Below are 17,154 nucleotides of genomic sequence, written 5' to 3'. Positions count from 1 at the left end.
GCAAATATAATAAAAATACAGCTTTTGTCCCATGAGAATTTATTAACAAATTATGTATTTGTGTGTGTCTGGAAATGCAGCACCCCTTTGATTTTAAGGTACTCTTTCTTGAAACTAGACTACAGGATATTCTATGGTGTGCTTCTAGTCCTAGCCATTTATGATTTATGTGCTTTGCACATGTTGCAGTTGCGTGATGGAAGGGAGCCGGTCTATACTCCATTCTTCCACGTGTACAGTTTTGTTTTTTTCTTTTCCAGAAGAAACCAGAGCATATAAACAGGGAAGAAACTGGAGATACGCTGTGGTGCAACTCTTAAAGCAGATGTTTGAGAGAGTAGCGCAGCTGCGTGCACTGCACAGTGCCTTTGCTGCAGTTGGGTGCACTGTGAAACGCTATTGCTCCACAGCATAGACCTGATGCAAAAGAAGGAAATCGTTAGGATGAAAAATAGTTGAAATGCTTGGAAAAGAAAGCGAGCTGACTCCTGATACTTCCCAACACTTCGATGGGAGAAACTGAGTGCTATTAAGGAATATGCTATTCAGTAAAGCCAAGAGAGTGTAAAGACTGAGGTAGTGCATACTTACTTTCCACGAACTGCTGCAGTCTGCCATTTAAGAATATCTAACCCACAGCTGCTTCTTCAGCCCCTAGGAACTGCTGTCAGGTGTCAACAGGGGGAAGAGGTAATTTTAAGATCGAATAGTAGGAGGACTTGCTTCCTTCTTTTGAAGTCTGTGGTAGGCAGACTTAATTCCTACCTGCTAACAGGAGCAGTATGCAAAGGTGCTTTCATGTAAGAAGGTCTTACCCTTTTCTTGTTGCCTGTATCTGCTAGGTTATGTATTTTCAGTGAATATTCACATGGATCTGTGTATAAGCCATCAGGAGAGCTGTTAACTGATTTATGTTTCTGTTAGAATACAAAATTTATACATCCTAATTGTTTTAAGACTGACTGGGCAGACTTTGCAGGGTTTTTCCTGGTTTTGAGTGGAAAATACTGCTTTAAAATAATTTTAACCAAAGTGTCACAAATTTGGGTGTATGGGTTGTTTTTTTGTTTTTTTTTTTTAGTTACAACAGGGTTGAAATAAGGCAAAGCTGTAATAATACAATGAAACATTCTGCTAACCTGCATCACCTGTAGGGTTTGATATGCCTGGTATTTGCATTGGACCCCAGTATACCTCTTTGCTGCAGAAGAAAACTATTTTCCAAAAAGTTTAGAAGAAAAAAGGAATGGGACACATACTTCTCTTTGAGTTTGTGTTTAACCATGTTGCTCTTAATGCTGCCAATTCCCGGTGGCCCAACCCATTTTCCTTTGAAACAAGCTATGGATAGCATCTAATCCTAATTCAAAGTTATTAAAACTTCGTACTCATACTAGACAATTACAGGTAGCTCAAAAGTCTTGCTGATTTTTCTTTAATCAAAGTATAGTCTTGTCTACAGGCATATTAAATTTAAGCTTGGATGACAAACCTCTTGGTATGTCAGAGCTTATTACTTACCAGCAAACATGTTTTTTTGTGGGAAGGCTGTGTTTGTACTGGGAGTGCAGTTTGAATTTTATGTGAGCTTAATTTGAGGGTTCATCCGTTTCGGTGATATGCAATACAGATTTTGTTTTTTTTTTTGTGGAGTAGAAGGGCCAGTGTAGATGGGAGTGATTGGATGTGCAGTACCAGTACATTGCCCTATTATTAAAAGTCATTATCATTTTTAATGACTGGAGAAACAAAGCTTGCTGAGCTTTCTTCCGTGTTCTGTCAGGGCTGTAGATTTTAACATAATTCTTTAAATGTCTTTGCTTTAAGTTATAGGTCATATCCTTCTGCCAGTGGTTTTTGTCCTTTTTCTTTTAGCAAATTACTTATTCTTCTGGATTGCTTTAGTTTCTGGACTTTCTCTTCTTTTTAAAGCCAAGGTAATGAATTGTAACAGAACTTAATATGTTAAAAATCAAGAATACATTTCAAGAAAGTGTTACCTTTGTAAGGAAAAAAACAAACTGTTCTCAAAACACTGTTTTATTTGCAAAGCAGTATTTTTGAACTGCTGATTAGGCAAGGAAAAAGATTTGCATGTAATTCCAGTTCGTTTGCAGCATATGGCCCGTTTTTAGCTAGATGTTTTTTACCATTGATTAGGAAATTCAATTTCTAAATTTAATGTAAAAAGGCTTTGACAGCATTCTGATTTTTCCATGTACTTGTTCTGGGAGGAATTTCAGTAACCCGTGTAATTTCTGTAGCAGGAACACTCAAGCTGAGAAACCTTATTTTAAAATCTGAGAAGTAGAATTGCTAATGTGGATTTGTAGCTTAAAAGTAGCTTATGTTTGAGGATCTAGACTATAGATAGAATTAATAGTTTAGGCAACCCATGGCATACATGCTATAATTAATGGAAATTTCATTATAAAAATATCCCCATTCATGATACAAAGAGTCTTCAACTTTAGCTTCTGATGCGTACTTTTCATTGAATTGGTTTGCGTTACCAAATCTGGGCAGGAGTTTGTATAATTCCGTTGCCCTCTAGTGGTTGTAACTTAGGTTTAAATAGTAAAAAAGCAAAGGCATTTTCATGCTTAAGGAAGGATTTTGATGATTCTTGCTTGCAAATGGTTGGATATGTTGTGTTTTTTACAGTAGCAATGTCTTCACTGGTCTGTGGAGCAGCTACTCCCGTGAATACTGTGTAATGCTAGGACTGTATAGAGAAAACCCAATATGCTAATATGTAATTTGACAGCAGGGAATGCTGTTCATATTTATTATGACAGAATAAAAAAATCTTGATGGTTTTATCGTATAATTTAACTTTTTTCTAATCTTATGAGATGATCATTAGTGCCTTACTGGTGTGCTGGTTGCAGTCTTTGGGGATGTGCCTTTGGCTGCCTCATGGGAAGGGTAGAGTGGCACTTTAATCTTTTGAAGAGGCTTTGGAACCAACTTTCAGGTGAGTGGATATTTAAGAAAAAGTGTCCAAGTCTTTCAGGTCACATGAATTTGTTCTTTTGTGATTCTTGATAGGCAGAATGATTTTTTTTTTTGGTTCATATTTTCTCTGCAATTGCCCCTCTTTTGTTTAATACTAAGCATCACAACAGAGTTAATGAGAGAAATCACTTGATAGCCATTCATCTGTGGGCAAACAATAGACCAGTTTCTACATTGAGCAGGACAAGTTTCTTGCATGGAAAACCTTGCTAGTCAGAGGAACTAGTAATATTTCTGTAACTTTGCCTGTGCTTTTCAGGATTCAGACTGTACTTTTTCTGATGATGGTGCTGAACTACAAAGAATGGCTTAAGTGGTTCAGTGGAGATAGTATCAGCAGCTTAGTATCACTGCTTTTAGGAGGTGCGCTGTGAAAAATTTCTCTGTATGTTTCTAGTCATTAAAAATGTATATCATCTTGGTAAAAAAGATGTGATGTCGTGTTGTGTTTTGTCAGTTGGACACTGTGACCTGAAATCTGCATATAGGTGGTTGGAGGTGTTTTTGTATGTGTAAGGCTCTGCCATTTGGGAAGCGACCTGATGGCTGTTTCAAGAATGAAAACATAGATGAAAGATATTTCTGACTGACAATCTAGAGCCACTGTTGCTAGAAAGGAGTTCTGTTTGTACTTTGAGAGATGTTTTCCATGTTATAGAGGGGAATATGACACAGTCCAAAATAAAAAGTGCAAGGCTTGATAATGTATTTGTGAGGTGCAGATGAATACTCTAGAGCTTTGCAGCTGAAAGAGTGTAAGATTGCCAGCAGTACTTTGCAATTCCATTGCCCTGCTCCTCATGCTCACTGGGAAATTGGTCCTGGGCACTTAACGTGTGTTCTAAGTACTTTTTATTGACAAAGACTTTTAAAAGGCACTCAGGTTGGTTTTGTTTTTTTTTTTTAAGCTTGTCTGAAGAATGAAATTCATGGGCAGAGTGTTGACAATGTACTGTAGTGTCCTTGATGACTTTGTGAATATGATGGAAAATAGCTAGAAAAAGAAGATGTCAAAATGCTTCGTAGAAAGCTTCACTGAAATAATTACCTGGTTTGCTAACATGGCAACACTTGCCTGTTTACTCTGTAAATCCAAGGTACCATGTATGTGTTTTTTGCCCTTGTCCAAGACCAGTAGGAATCATGTGTTTGAAATTGCGATTACCATATCGTTGAACACCTTATCTGCACTCTGCCCATTCCTCTGCATCTGCTGGGGCTGTTCTGGTGTTGTGAACTGCTGAGAATGCTGCAGCACCTGCCCTTTGTTCCGAAGCCAGTAGCATGCAGATAGGGATATGGCTGACTAATATTCTGTAAGATCCCGTGTCAAAAAATGAGCTCATGCAATCTCCTGTGTTGCTGGCAGACCCCTCTCAGTATGTGGATGTGTGCTATGGGTATTTCTTAAGCTTAAAAAAAAAAAAAAGATTATTTTATTAGAATCTGAAACCTGAAAATACAATAAAATAATCGTGGTGTTTTTTTTTAATTGTAAAATTTTTGGTCTTAAAGGAACACCAGAATAATCTGCCTTTGTTCATGAATACCAGCACTCAGTTACTGCTTGCTTTCAAAGTCTTGACCCAGGAATCAGTTGCACATAGCTGCAGCCTCCTCCCAGCCTGTTCTCGCTCTCACTTTGTTGGAGGTATGGCTTGGCAGTGCCTTGAGTACAAATATTAAACTCTCAATTGTCAGATTTCTCCTCTGTGCTGGAAAATGAATTTTCCATCTTTGGATGGAGCCGCACCCTTCTCTGTCAGTGTTTGGTTTCCAGTTAACTGCATTTGCTCTGGGTATGGAATGCTGAAGTTCAAAACACGGAATGAAAATAAACTTTTATTTAAGAAAAAGGTTTCGTCCTTACTTGATGCAGACAAATCTTCAGAAGAACATAAAGGAGCCTATTGCTCTGGTGAGCCCTTGGTTTTGGTATGAGGAAGTGTGCCGTGAACTCTCACTATACTGTATTTTGATAGTATTTGTGGTTTGGATCTGTTACAATAACTTGAGTTTGACGTGATTCAAGTTAGTACAGTGTCATCTGTACTCAGGCAGTTCTCTGGAGTCAGGACTTTTACTTCTGCATCTTTATTGGCTGCACGGAATTTATATCACCATGACATTAGGCTTATCTTCAGTATGGTCATTTTAACTGTAGTTCAGAAATGTACTGAACATTATTTTTCCTGGTGACATCTGTCATGCGTTAATAAATAGTTCAGGAACAGATGATACAGAAAGCAAGACATCTTTGTGCAAAGTATTGATGAATTAACTAGGTCTGTTTAAAGAAACCAACTGTAGTTGCAATAGAAAAGTCAAGTGGATTATGTCCCTTATTAAAAGGGAGGGAGAAAACTTCTTAATACATTTTTTTTTCCCAGGGTATTTTTAGTTTTTACGAAGTGTTAATGTGACGGTACCAAACCACTACTGCATTTGAAGGGGTTTGTGAAATCTGATGAGGTTTTTTTTCTCTATCTGAATGTGTGATCCCTGGGAGTTTTCTCTGTCATAAAACAGCAGTATGGAATTAATGGTAGTAGTTAAACGCAGAACCCAGTGTGGAAGGAGGAGAAATGAGGAAAGGTTAGAATAGTTTCAACAACTTCTCCCTTCATTCTCTACACAGTTGAAAAGTGAACATGTGAGAAGAGATCCTTCTTTGCATGGAGTAGAGGAGCTTTGGTGTAATGATTAACTAATTGGAGAACTCAGCAGAGTGTAGCAGCTTTTGCAGTATTGCACCTGCCTCAAAATGTCTGGGGTTAGGGTTGAGAGTTTGAGTTTCTTGATAAACTAATGAGCTGCCTTATACTTTTCCTTTCTCATAAGTAGATCTTCTCTTCCGGCTCTTAGTCTGGTGGAGTATCTGGTAATCTTGGCTTCTCTTGTGGTTTTTCTTCTATTTGCTTGTGAGTGAAAAACGTAATTGTTCACTGATAGAAGTTTAATAATGCAAATTTCTTAAGGAAAATGTCAATTTCAGTTAATATTTTGCTAATCGCTTATTAATTCAAGATTTTAGGGGAAGGAGAAATAATGCATAGTGTTAGTATTGGATTGCTTGGTCTAAATATTTACTGTGCCAGATCCTGACAGTATTTTGAGATTTCCATTTTGAAAAAAACATTTGGGTTTCATTTGTCTTTAGCTTTTTCTGTCAATTCTGCCTATTCTCAGATGTTTTTCCATTAAAACATTTTACTGTTTATCTTAGTAGATGTTGTAGACATTTGATTTTAGTTTTTACTTATGCTAGATTTTAATAAGATCAGTCTCTTGAAATTTAAAGACCAGGAGAGATTTATGCCTTACCTCTGGTCTTAAATTAGGGCAAAGCTGTGTTGAAATATGACAAATATCCCTTTTTATGTCATACTTTTCATTGCAGTAGTTGGAGACAAGACCACAGTTCATTTTGATCCCGCACTTTATAAAGTTGGCCAAAGAATGTTACTATCAAGTTTAACCACTTCTTCATCATGAATTTAAAAATTTTAGTCTTCTTAATAGTCTTAGTGTTTTTTCCTACTGGAGAATATTAGTACAGGTGCTTTTGCCACTGGAAGGTAAGAGAAAATTGCAATGATAACTTGCAGACCTTTAGGAACATACATTTGAAAAATAAAAAATAAAAAGGTAATTAAAAAAAATCAGAGTTCTGTATGGAAATGTGCTCGTTGAAGAGCTTCTCATTCTGTGTCTGGATACATGTATCCTGCAAATAGAGTCTTTAGGACTTTGTACAAGATAATGTTTACTTTTGTTACTGCAGAGTTTGAGTATGCCATGTTGCCAAACACTCACTGGATTTATTACAGTAAACAACAGTGTTTAGCTTTTATTCTAGTTTTGGAGGAAGGTATTCATGTAAGGGCATCAGGATTGATGAGTATTTCAATACTATTTCGCTGAGGTTATCTGAAGTGGTTATCCTGAAGAAGCCTGAATTTCTGGGTAACGGCCTATTAAGGCATTTTTGTTTCTTTATTTGAAAGCCATATAATGTTGCAGTACATTTCTGTAATTGATTAATATTAAGAACATTAAGCTAAACCTCAGGAAGTCACCTTCTCCATATGTTTTCCCCAGGGTAAATGTTTGATGTGGTGATAGAAGTTGATGTAAATTATATCAAGTAATCACTGGTATTGCAGTGATACATGATCCATAGCTGTATAAATGTCTTGCATAACAAGAGACTGAGCTTCCTTAATAAAATAATGCAGAACAGCCTCTTTGCAACAGGTCCAGTATCCTTCTAGAAACCTGTTTGGGTTTTTTTATCTAGTATTTCCTGGTTTTATGAGTCCATTACACTAGTCAGGTTTTTAATATGAAGCAGGGAAGTTGTTTCAAAGCCTCTGTATGTTGTGTAGGATATTGTCATCTATGACAGCAGTAATACAAAGTAAGTCTCTTTGTTATATTGCTTATTCTAATAAGTCAACTTAAGCAGCTTGGGACCATGTGTGAGTAATAATTTCTTGGGAATCTTTCCCTTGATCGCACTTTATTGTAAATATAATTTAGTTTGGCACTTAAAGCAGTAGTATACCTTAAAAATCTGTCAGCATCTTCACGATGAGAATTTCACACAGAATTAAAATTATACTTGAGCATTTTCATGTAGGCTGAAAATTCAAATAATTTTTTGTTTTCCTTGAGAAAATTGTATAGAACTAGTACTGAGTTGTGGAATATATTTGTAGGAAACTTTTCTGCTTTGTCTATATTCAGAATGGAGTTGCATTTCCTTTTTGGAGGCTGTTAATGTCCTTCATCTGTTTTGTGATTTACTTAGAAACGGGGGTTTTAAAGCATGACATATGTGAAGGGACAGACTGATTCAGCTGGGAAGAGCATAAATATAAAATTGTTCTACTTGTCCTGAAACCATCCAGCATTCTTAGCAGAAGGCTGATTTCCAGGAATTTGTGAGGACAAAAGTTAAGTAAAAGAGGTGTTCCAAAGAGTAGTAATTAGTAACTATGGTGACAGATGTCTCACTGTAGCAAGTCAGTCAGCTATATATAAAGTAAATTACTTGTAAATTAGACCTCTTCCTCTAGATCTCTTTTTAAAAATAGCCTTTTGCATCAAAAGTACTGACATTGATGTGGAGAGAGACCTATTCTTGTATGGTGGTGTCATGCTTTGTGGTAAAACATTTTATCTTGAGGTTTTTGGAAAGTGTCTTGTCATCTTTCTCGTTTTGACAGTAAATGCATTTCTGGATTATTTGAATAATCTACAGATAGATCGGTGCTCCTGAGTAACTTTTACCCTTTTGAACTACTTTATTTTATACCTTCTGTTTACCACAGAAAACTTTATTCGGTGAGGGGAATGAATATTGTGTACCATGCCTTCTATTACTTCAGGTCTCACCATTCAGAATGGATCTTCCATTCAAGTGTACTTATTCCAGAAGTTGGAGGAATGAGGTGGTACTGCGCAATAGAGGGTGGGTCAGGACTTGTTTTTCTGTGACTGGGTGTTTTACTGCATTTTGCAGTTATGGAATGTGATTATTGGGAGCAGTTAACTTCACAGCTGTCTGGTTAGGTTACAGATTGTTTTTTCTAGAAAAGAGAGTGTGAGGTTACTTGAATGACACCAGTTCAGCCCGAAGAGGGTGAGAGTAAAGGGGTTAGCAAGGGGAACCATCCTTTCTAACAATGTTTCTATTAATGTTGGTTGAATTCCAGCTTTGTTACTGTTTGTATTTTTTTGGGAGAAGGAAGGGAAGGGGAGGGGGGAGGTGCAGATTTGGGCATCCAAGCTTTGAATGAGTGTGCAATCAGAGAGTAAAAGCACTGTATAAGCTATTACTTTGATATTGGCATCCTGCTATGATCATCTTATGAAAGAATTTTTTCCATGCAAGTTACCATCACCATAGTATTGCTGTATTTTATCCAGAAGTTTTGTTGTTGTAGGTGTTTGGAATGTTGATAGTTCCTTTTAGAACTAATGTAAATAAAAGAAATCTGAAAGTGGGTTGGGATGTCCATACAGTTCTGTATTGGCCATTGTTGGGAGGTTCCGGGAATTGTAATGCAGTTTGTTTACTTACATTTTATGAAAGCAAAGGTGATGCAGGTTGTCATGGTGGGTTTTTGTTTTTAATTTAGACAGCTATCTCCTAATACAGAGAACTCCAAATTCTGGTTGTGAAATGTACTTTAAGGTCTTAAGATTCTGACGTGCAGCATTTGATTGAAATCAGATGGTTGACAGTGTAAGTACAGCTTGCTCTCTGCCATTCTCTTCTTGAATGATGATGCTGCAGTGGGAGGTGTGAGTATATGGCTTAGGAACCAGCTTCTAAAGTATGCTCATTTTTAGCTCAGGTCATTGTTATATACCACCCAAATTAAGCAAACTGAAGTCATAGGAATTCTGCAACCATGCTGAGGTGTTCATCTGTCCCTGCCTTCGAGCCAACTGGAGCAGATAACTAGGATGGTGGTGGGTTCAGCTGCCTTTATTTCTTTCATCCATTGCCATGTGTGAGTTGAAGATGTCAGTCTTGAATGGCACTGTGATTGTGAAAGATATGTGGGACTATGGTTTGAAGCTGAGGGCAGCAGTGAATAATTACAGCAAACTTTGGAGACATGCAGTAGAGATCTTCATCCTCATTCTTTTATATGTATATATAAGCTTTAAATTGTGAACTTCAGGTTTTGCTTCTGCTTAAAACTGAAGAACCTGGGTTGTGATGTAGTTTGATGTCCAAAACTTATAGCCATCTTCTGCCAATTTCTTTAATATTAGTTTGAAAAAAATTCAGCAACACTGTTCAAGAATTTTATTTGATGATAAATAGCCTGAACCATTTAAATAAAGTGGTTTTAACTCCATGTAGCTAGTTCTAAAACTTAATAATTAAAAAGTATTGCTTAGTCTTTTTAGTAGCCTTCCTGTTAATAATGATCACTTCCTAATACAAATCAATAAATCCTTTTAAAGTAAATGCCTGACATCCTGTTTCTGAATTTTCCTGGCATGAAGCAAATTATGTGGATTGCTGAAAATACTGAAGAATATTATGGGGCTATTGACTAATAATAACCTTGAATCCTGAGCGTTTCACCTTCAGACTGGTAAGATTAATTACAACTACTAGCAAATATGGGGTTTGAATAGTGGTTTAGAAAGTAATGGGCACAACAGGTAGGAGATGGTATTAGCTCTGCAAACATGTTTTCATGGTGTTTTTTTTTTTTGTGACTGCTTTTAATATGCCATAATTTAAAACTCTGATAGGTGTAACTGTATCTGTAGAACTTGCCAGTTAAAATAAGCAGTGCAGTGTTGTATGTCAAAAGAAAGATCTGTGTTGAAATGTTTGCAGGTACAACACACCTGGAAATGTTTGCTCTGTTTTGTTGAGGAAGGTGGCATTTTGCTACTGAGCAGCCCAGAGTTGAAGACAAACGTGTTTTGTGCAGAGCTTAAGCTCTTAGAGCCTCTTGGTGTTTGGCATTGCCCCTCTGTGTAAAAGCGATTTCTCGTCCCACAAATTCAACATGTTTTCACCTCCGTTTCATAGCTCCAGTGTCCTTTTCAGGTAAACCTTGCTGACTTTAGCTCAGAGGGAAGTTAAGCTGAATGACAGGGCCTGTAGTGAACTTCAGAGCACTTGAGCTATCGGGATATGGCAAGCAGCAGAGGGTTTAATACTTCCGAGCGGTTCAGATACATCCAGAAAAAGGCTGAACTCTGTTTGTACCCAGACTCAGTTATGCTGGCACAAAACTGCTTTTACTGCCACAGTTTATTTTGCTTGACGACAGGTATGAACAACCAGCAGGGTTGTCCTGGCAGTACAGTCAACAAAACTTCAAGGTGTAAGTGGACACAGAACAACTTGGTCAGCAGAAGAGCATATTCCCTGCTGTCCCCTTCCTCCTGCTCCTTGGAGATGCTGGCAAGTTGGGAAGGATAGTACTGAATTCCTATTGAAAACTGAGAATTTTAACCTTTTTCATTAGAATGGCTGGATTTATGTTAGGCTTACAGTTTCAGTTGAAAACTTAGGGTGAATATCTTTTGTCCGTTGCTATATCAAAGAAGGGTGGGGTTTTTTTTCCCTCTTTTTACTGCATAGGAAGAATGGTTTATTATTTTGCAAAGAAGTTACTGAAAAACACTAGTAAGTTGTGCTTCTCTGGGGTCTTCAATACTTACAGCCCTAAATAACCATTGAATAGCTGCCACTCCTTCAGTCTGTTCAATCAGACTGGAAAATCCGTGTCTCACAGCTGGGCAGTTTTAGTTTCATAGTGTGTGCCTGCTGCAGGTAGCTAAAATAATCTTAAAAAGGAGATTTGCTAAGAGCTCAGAAGTTAATGCACTGGTTTTGTTGGCAAGTTGAAGGAGCTGGAATTTGGTAAGCAAAGAGCTATTAGATCCATGTGTTGAAGAAATATAAAAGTAAATAGAAAAGCAATTTTGCTTGATGCACCCCACCCTGTGAATTATGCTTGCTCATGGAGACAAATACTTCTACTTCCTTGACAGGTGGGTGGAGTTAGGCAACTGAGAAGAAAGGAATTTAGGATGTGTCTAAGCAGACCAGAATGAGAAACTCAATCAATTGGATCTGGAGATAATTTAGCATTTAAACTTCTCTATCTTGCAGCCAAAGGACTGATGTGGAATTCAGTATGGTTTGCACAGTGTACTCTGCTAGCAGAAGTGCTGCTCCCAAAATGAGAAAGTACTCTGTGTTAATACTTCAAGGAAGATACGATCTTTTAATAGTATGGGAGAAGAAGCTTTACAGATATAGTGTGATAAATGTGGGCCACTTTGCTTGACCCCCTTACTTATTGTTTTAAATTCTTTGTGCACAATTCAGATTGTGCAGAGCCAGTGTACTTAGAATTCCTAGCAGAATACTTGGCATCAAACAAGTAGATGAACCTAGATCACTGTACAAGTCTGCAGTCCTATTTTGCACTGAAGTATTGCTTTAGGGCAGGTATTGCAGTTTCTAGATCTGTATTTACTTGCTGCATTTGACTGTTAGCTTTAGTACTTGGGCTGCATTTGTAATGCCAGCATTAGTTGTTCAATGACTGATCATGTAGTTTGTAGCATGAGTAGGGGAAGAATTTGTCATCGTGACTGCAGCGTTTTATGGCTGAACTACTCTAGCTGACAGCCTTGCTCCCCCTTTGTGGCAGTAAACAAGGCAAAAATGCAGCTGGCATCCCCTTAGTGGCTGTAATTCAGAATTTGACAAATATAAATCTTTCTGGTTTAAACTAATGACTCAAAGGCTGTAAGACAGGGCTCTGAAGCACATGGCAGTTGTGTACACATTAATGATTGACTTTCTCTAAAAATCAGTGGTCTAGATTTTGGTGCTTATTTACTTCATTATGAATTCAGCTATGGAATAAGGCTGAAATATGTTTCATTATTGTATTATATATTTTGTTTTTAGAAGTAGACTTTTTCATGGAGTGAATGTCACATCTCTGCAGACAAACTCAGTTCTCCAGTAATTCTCCTCACTGTAATTTTTGGCATATTTGTCCTGAACTGCAGTTTCAAGCTGGGTTAGATGGAGTAGAAGAAATGTGCTCTTAAAATGGAACAGGATGGCTATAGATAGTGATAGCAAATGTTATGTGAGTCTGTCTTGATCACCGTTCTTGATTTACTGCCTTCCTGCAGTACTGGTACAGCTCTGCTGTGGAAGGGACTTGATGTTCTTTTGTCCTTTTTGTTGTACTTGGGGTAGTTAGCTCATAAGAGTTTTTGAAAAAACACTGTTTTAGTGATCAAGCATAGAATATTTATTCTTTAAACACTGATTTTTCTGTTGCCCTGTGCATGGAGCACTTATTCTCCATCTTTACCTTGTATCTTGTAATGAACAGTTACACAACAGAAAGATCTTTGGTATCTTTGGCTTTTGAGTGTGTGTGTATGACTGATTATTATGTACTGCAGTTATTTGGAGATAAACGCTTTGGCTTTCTCAGAACAAAATTACAAACCAAAACGTCAATCACGAGTGCATTTGTCTACACTTTAGGCTAATTCTAGAACTTCATGTTAAATCTCTAGTTTGGTCCTCAGTGAATAATGCAGCATATTGAGAGAAACACCGTATATCATGAAATTGAAAAAGGTAGGGCTAAAAGCAAGTCCTGTAGTAAAATATTAAAGTAAGAGCTTGTCAGTTGTTTGTTCTACCATTGTGTTGTACTGTCATTAAATCTCAGGTAAATCACTGAAAAAGTGTGTTACTTTCTTTTCAAGTTTTTCTGTGTATCTGTGAACTCATCCTTTGTTTTCTCCGAGATCCTTCAGAAGTGTCTTATGCTATATCAGGACTGCGTATGGCTTGAAAAACAAAACACTGCATGTCTTGTCAGGCTAAGTAAGGAGTTCTCTTTAGTCTGCCTCTTGGAAGATGTGATGATAGTAATCATTAAGCAGAATGGTTTTTGTTGTCTTCAAGGAAATACAACAACATAACAATAACAATATAACAACAGTCTACCTACATTCCATAGGCCATCTGTCCTCTGGAGAACAGTAATTTTGCAGCTTCCTAATACCAGGTGGGATTCATGTGTTGTATGTGCATATATCTAATGTACTATAGTCTAGAATGTCTGTGGAAGAATTTTTCTATTCACTAACCAGGAAATATTAGGAATTTGTTGCAGAGGGGAAAATTGTAGTGGTAGCTAACTGCATAAAAATAAATGTGATTTAGCAATTGGTTGGTGGTGCTCTGAATCATCGACCTAGAAAGCAATGGAACTTAAATGGAATGAGATTTTTTTTTTTTATACACCACAGGTCAGAGCAGAGCTTATTCAGCAAAACTGAATAGTAACTTGAAATAAGATAAATACTAAATTTGTAAAATTAATTCGTAATTTCTTGCAAATCGTGGAAATAAAAAATTGTAGGGTTTTTTTGCAACTTCTTTAATGCTGTTTTAAAGAAGATGGACTGTACTGGAGGAGTTTGAGTGTACTGATGAACCACAGGTTTTACTTTAGCATAACATCTCCATAAATTTTATGGAAGCAGCATGGTAGGATGACTGCAGTTAACAGAGTTTATTAATGGTGAATAAGTGAGAGAGAACATAAATTACTAAGGAAGAAGTATGGGCTAGGATTTTTTGTCTTCTGTGTGTGAAGATGGTGTGATACTGGAAAGGAAGCTTCTTAAATAGTTGTATGGTAATAGTTGTAATTTCAGAAAGAGGGGAAACTACCACTTGAACCATACATATAGTTACCTGAGTTAAGGATGTGATAACTCCTTAACAGTCCTCAAAAGCTGAGTTGCTTTGAATGTGCATGAGCTACCATTTCTGCTCAAAACGGGACTAATTGTTAATACAAGGCACAAAAGGTTGGGAGTTGAGTTTGATCTGAAGAGGTGTGTGAATCAAGTATAATTAGGTCAGCATATGCTGCCTTTTTTTTCTGGCAGTACCGGCTTAAGCACCTCCTCGTATAACTTACATCTGCTTTCAAAACTGGTTTGCAGTGACTAAACAAATGCCTCAGCCAGTACAACTAAAGAGGTGGTGGTGCAACTCAGAAGTGAGCACTGGGGAAAGGAAGGATTTATAATTGCTCTTGAAGCCAGCACTGTGCTGGAGTTCATTGGTTTGCAGTGGAAGCAGAAAGGGCAAATGGTGCTGGGCTCACAGCAGGCACTGTATCACAGAGCTGCTGTGAAAAATTGAAATGGAACATCCACCAAGGATATGCATAATTAATAGTGTAATAAATACCAGTATACTACTATAAATGCTAGTTAACATATACATGTTTGTTTTGGGGCTGGTGCTTGATTTGATTTTGTTTTTGTTTCTAAAGGTAACTTTCAGTAATGATACAAAAGTGATGGAGGACTGACCTTTGAGAAAGATCATTTGAACCAGGAAAACTAGCATAGGAGTAATGTTTGAAATTGTTACATGAAAGGGATGAGCTCTGTCCCAGCTAGTTGTGACATTAAAGATAATTGAATCCTTTTTACTAAGTCTTGAAATCAGTGCATTTCTCCTTATACATCAGCTTGTTAACATGTTGTTGACATTACTTCTTTCTTTACTGGATACAGAAAGAGAGCGGTTTTATTCTGTTTGTAAAGACTTTAGGAGCATCTCTTCTAAAATTTACAGAATGAATCGTAGTTAAATGGACATTAGTTTGATAATATTAAACTTAATGTGCATTTTCTGTGACCATTTGTTTACTTTTTCCAGTTTGAATTTTGTGTCTGCTGTTTTGTTTGATGTTCTGATGAAGTTTTGTTGCTGATGCTCTGTTGCACCTCCTTTCCTGTCTTCACTCTCCTGTATTTTGTTGTGCCGTTTAATCTGTGCCCCATCTGCAGATTCTACAGAAGTGTTTTTGCAAGGGGCAGTGATTAATGAAAATGTTGGAGGGATAAAAGGCACCTATTATGCATAGGAAAGAAAAGGGTGGAGAAGAATAAGCACAAGTATGTTTCTCCTTGCTTGTGACTCACTTTTTCATAACAGAAGGATATTCAAATGGAGCAGAAAGCTAATCAAGAACAAACAGGAAGTAAAAACCTAATTATCTCTGCACTGAACCATGAGAAGGTTCAGTACTCTCAGATTAGTAAATTAACAAGCTAATTAATTAGATTGGCTTTCAAACCTGCAATTGTAATAAAAGTTATATTATATACTATTATGTATTAATATATAGTATTTCATAATAGAGTAATATTTAGAGTAGGGTGGGTCTGGTTGTTACTGCAGTGAATGCAGCCATAATTTGTGTTTACCTTCATCTGTATCAATATATGACTGAGAATTATTTTCTTTTTCTTCAATTTGAGATCAAAGACCAATCTATTGGGGGGGGAATATCTTTCATGTGCTGCTTTTCATGCTGCTGTTACATACATCCTAGGGGAGCCTTCCCGTGCTGGCATTCCTGTTGCTGCATGTAAGATACTTATCATGTGCTTGGCGTCATTTTCCAGTATGAGGCCTTTAGACCCTACTGCTGGTCTCCTGCTCTGTTTTAACCCTTCCTTTTCCCTCCACTCTGATTTTGAGCTATTTATTACTTTTTGAGGAGTGTGATAATAGAGGCATGGGAAGTCTTGCGTGGAATCCTGAGAAAAAATGGCATTTGCCTTTATAAGAAAAACATGGGAATACATTCATTTCTCTGAAGGCAACATCTCTCCCCCAGCCTTATGGTTGAAACTTGATGAGATTACTTACGAGTGCAGGAAGCTGGGGATTTCTACCATCCCATCAGGTTCCTGTAATAACTATTGTGAACTGCTGAAAGTGACTCATTTCAGTAGTTACCTGGCTGGTTAGTAACATTCCAGTCCCCTGTTTCATCTTGTCTGCTGATCAGGTTTTAGCCATTGAGTGTGGTCTTCTGCAAGGTGACTCACTCACAACCTCTTTTCAGACAGAGCAATTTTGACCAGAAGTCTTGTGTCATAAGCAGTTTCTGATCCAATAAGTGGCTATTAAAATTTAATTAACTCTACAAACGGTTATTTACAAAGGTACTTGATGCAGCAATTTTGAGATTAACTTAATGGTGTGAACTAGTACCTCTGGGAGGTAAAAGCATCCTATATTTTTTTTCTCCCTTAGCTTCACCATGGTCTGACATTACAATTCCTGAACTCTGTTCTCTTGCAGAGTTTTGTCTGGTTCCCTCAGTGCTAGCCTTCCCTACTGTTACATTAAGTGTATAAGCAGGTAGAGGTTTTGTGTGTTGACCAACATAAATGTAAGCTTTTATTATACGTGTGGCAAAAGGTGGTGTTGCTACAATATCTGATGCTTTCCATGCAGGCAGTAGGTTAAGTACAGTTGGTAGCAATTATTTGCATGGTGTATGTGCTAGAATTTCATCATACGTTTAAAATATAAAAATCAAATACAAATACTTCTTGATAATGTGAAGATGTTGCATCCTGAGGAAGGTGTTTGGAGTTTGATACATTTGTCCTCTTCTACCCTGCGAGCTCAAGCTTTATTTTATAGCAATTAAAATTTTATTGGAGCTTATGTTTCATCATACTTATTTTGTGTTTTTTTTTTTTCCAGATGCTTTACTA

General features: G+C 37.2%; 1 protein-coding gene across 43 annotated transcripts in view; it reads left to right on the top strand.

Moving 5' to 3' along the window:
• The window catches only part of SLMAP (sarcolemma associated protein), a 93,393-nt gene that overhangs the window by 16,103 nt on the left and 60,136 nt on the right, over positions 1 to 17,154 (top strand). The gene's annotated exons all lie outside the window — the stretch shown is intronic.

Source organism: Pezoporus wallicus, unplaced genomic scaffold (genome assembly GCF_028554395.1).
Source record: "Pezoporus wallicus isolate ANWC-B61680 ecotype Strahan unplaced genomic scaffold, APGP_CSIRO_Pwel_v1 contig_8542, whole genome shotgun sequence".
Classification (NCBI taxonomy): Eukaryota; Metazoa; Chordata; class Aves; order Psittaciformes; family Psittacidae; genus Pezoporus; species Pezoporus wallicus.
The sequence above is the reverse complement of the archived record's forward strand: the minus strand, read 5'-3'. Positions and strand labels throughout refer to the sequence as shown.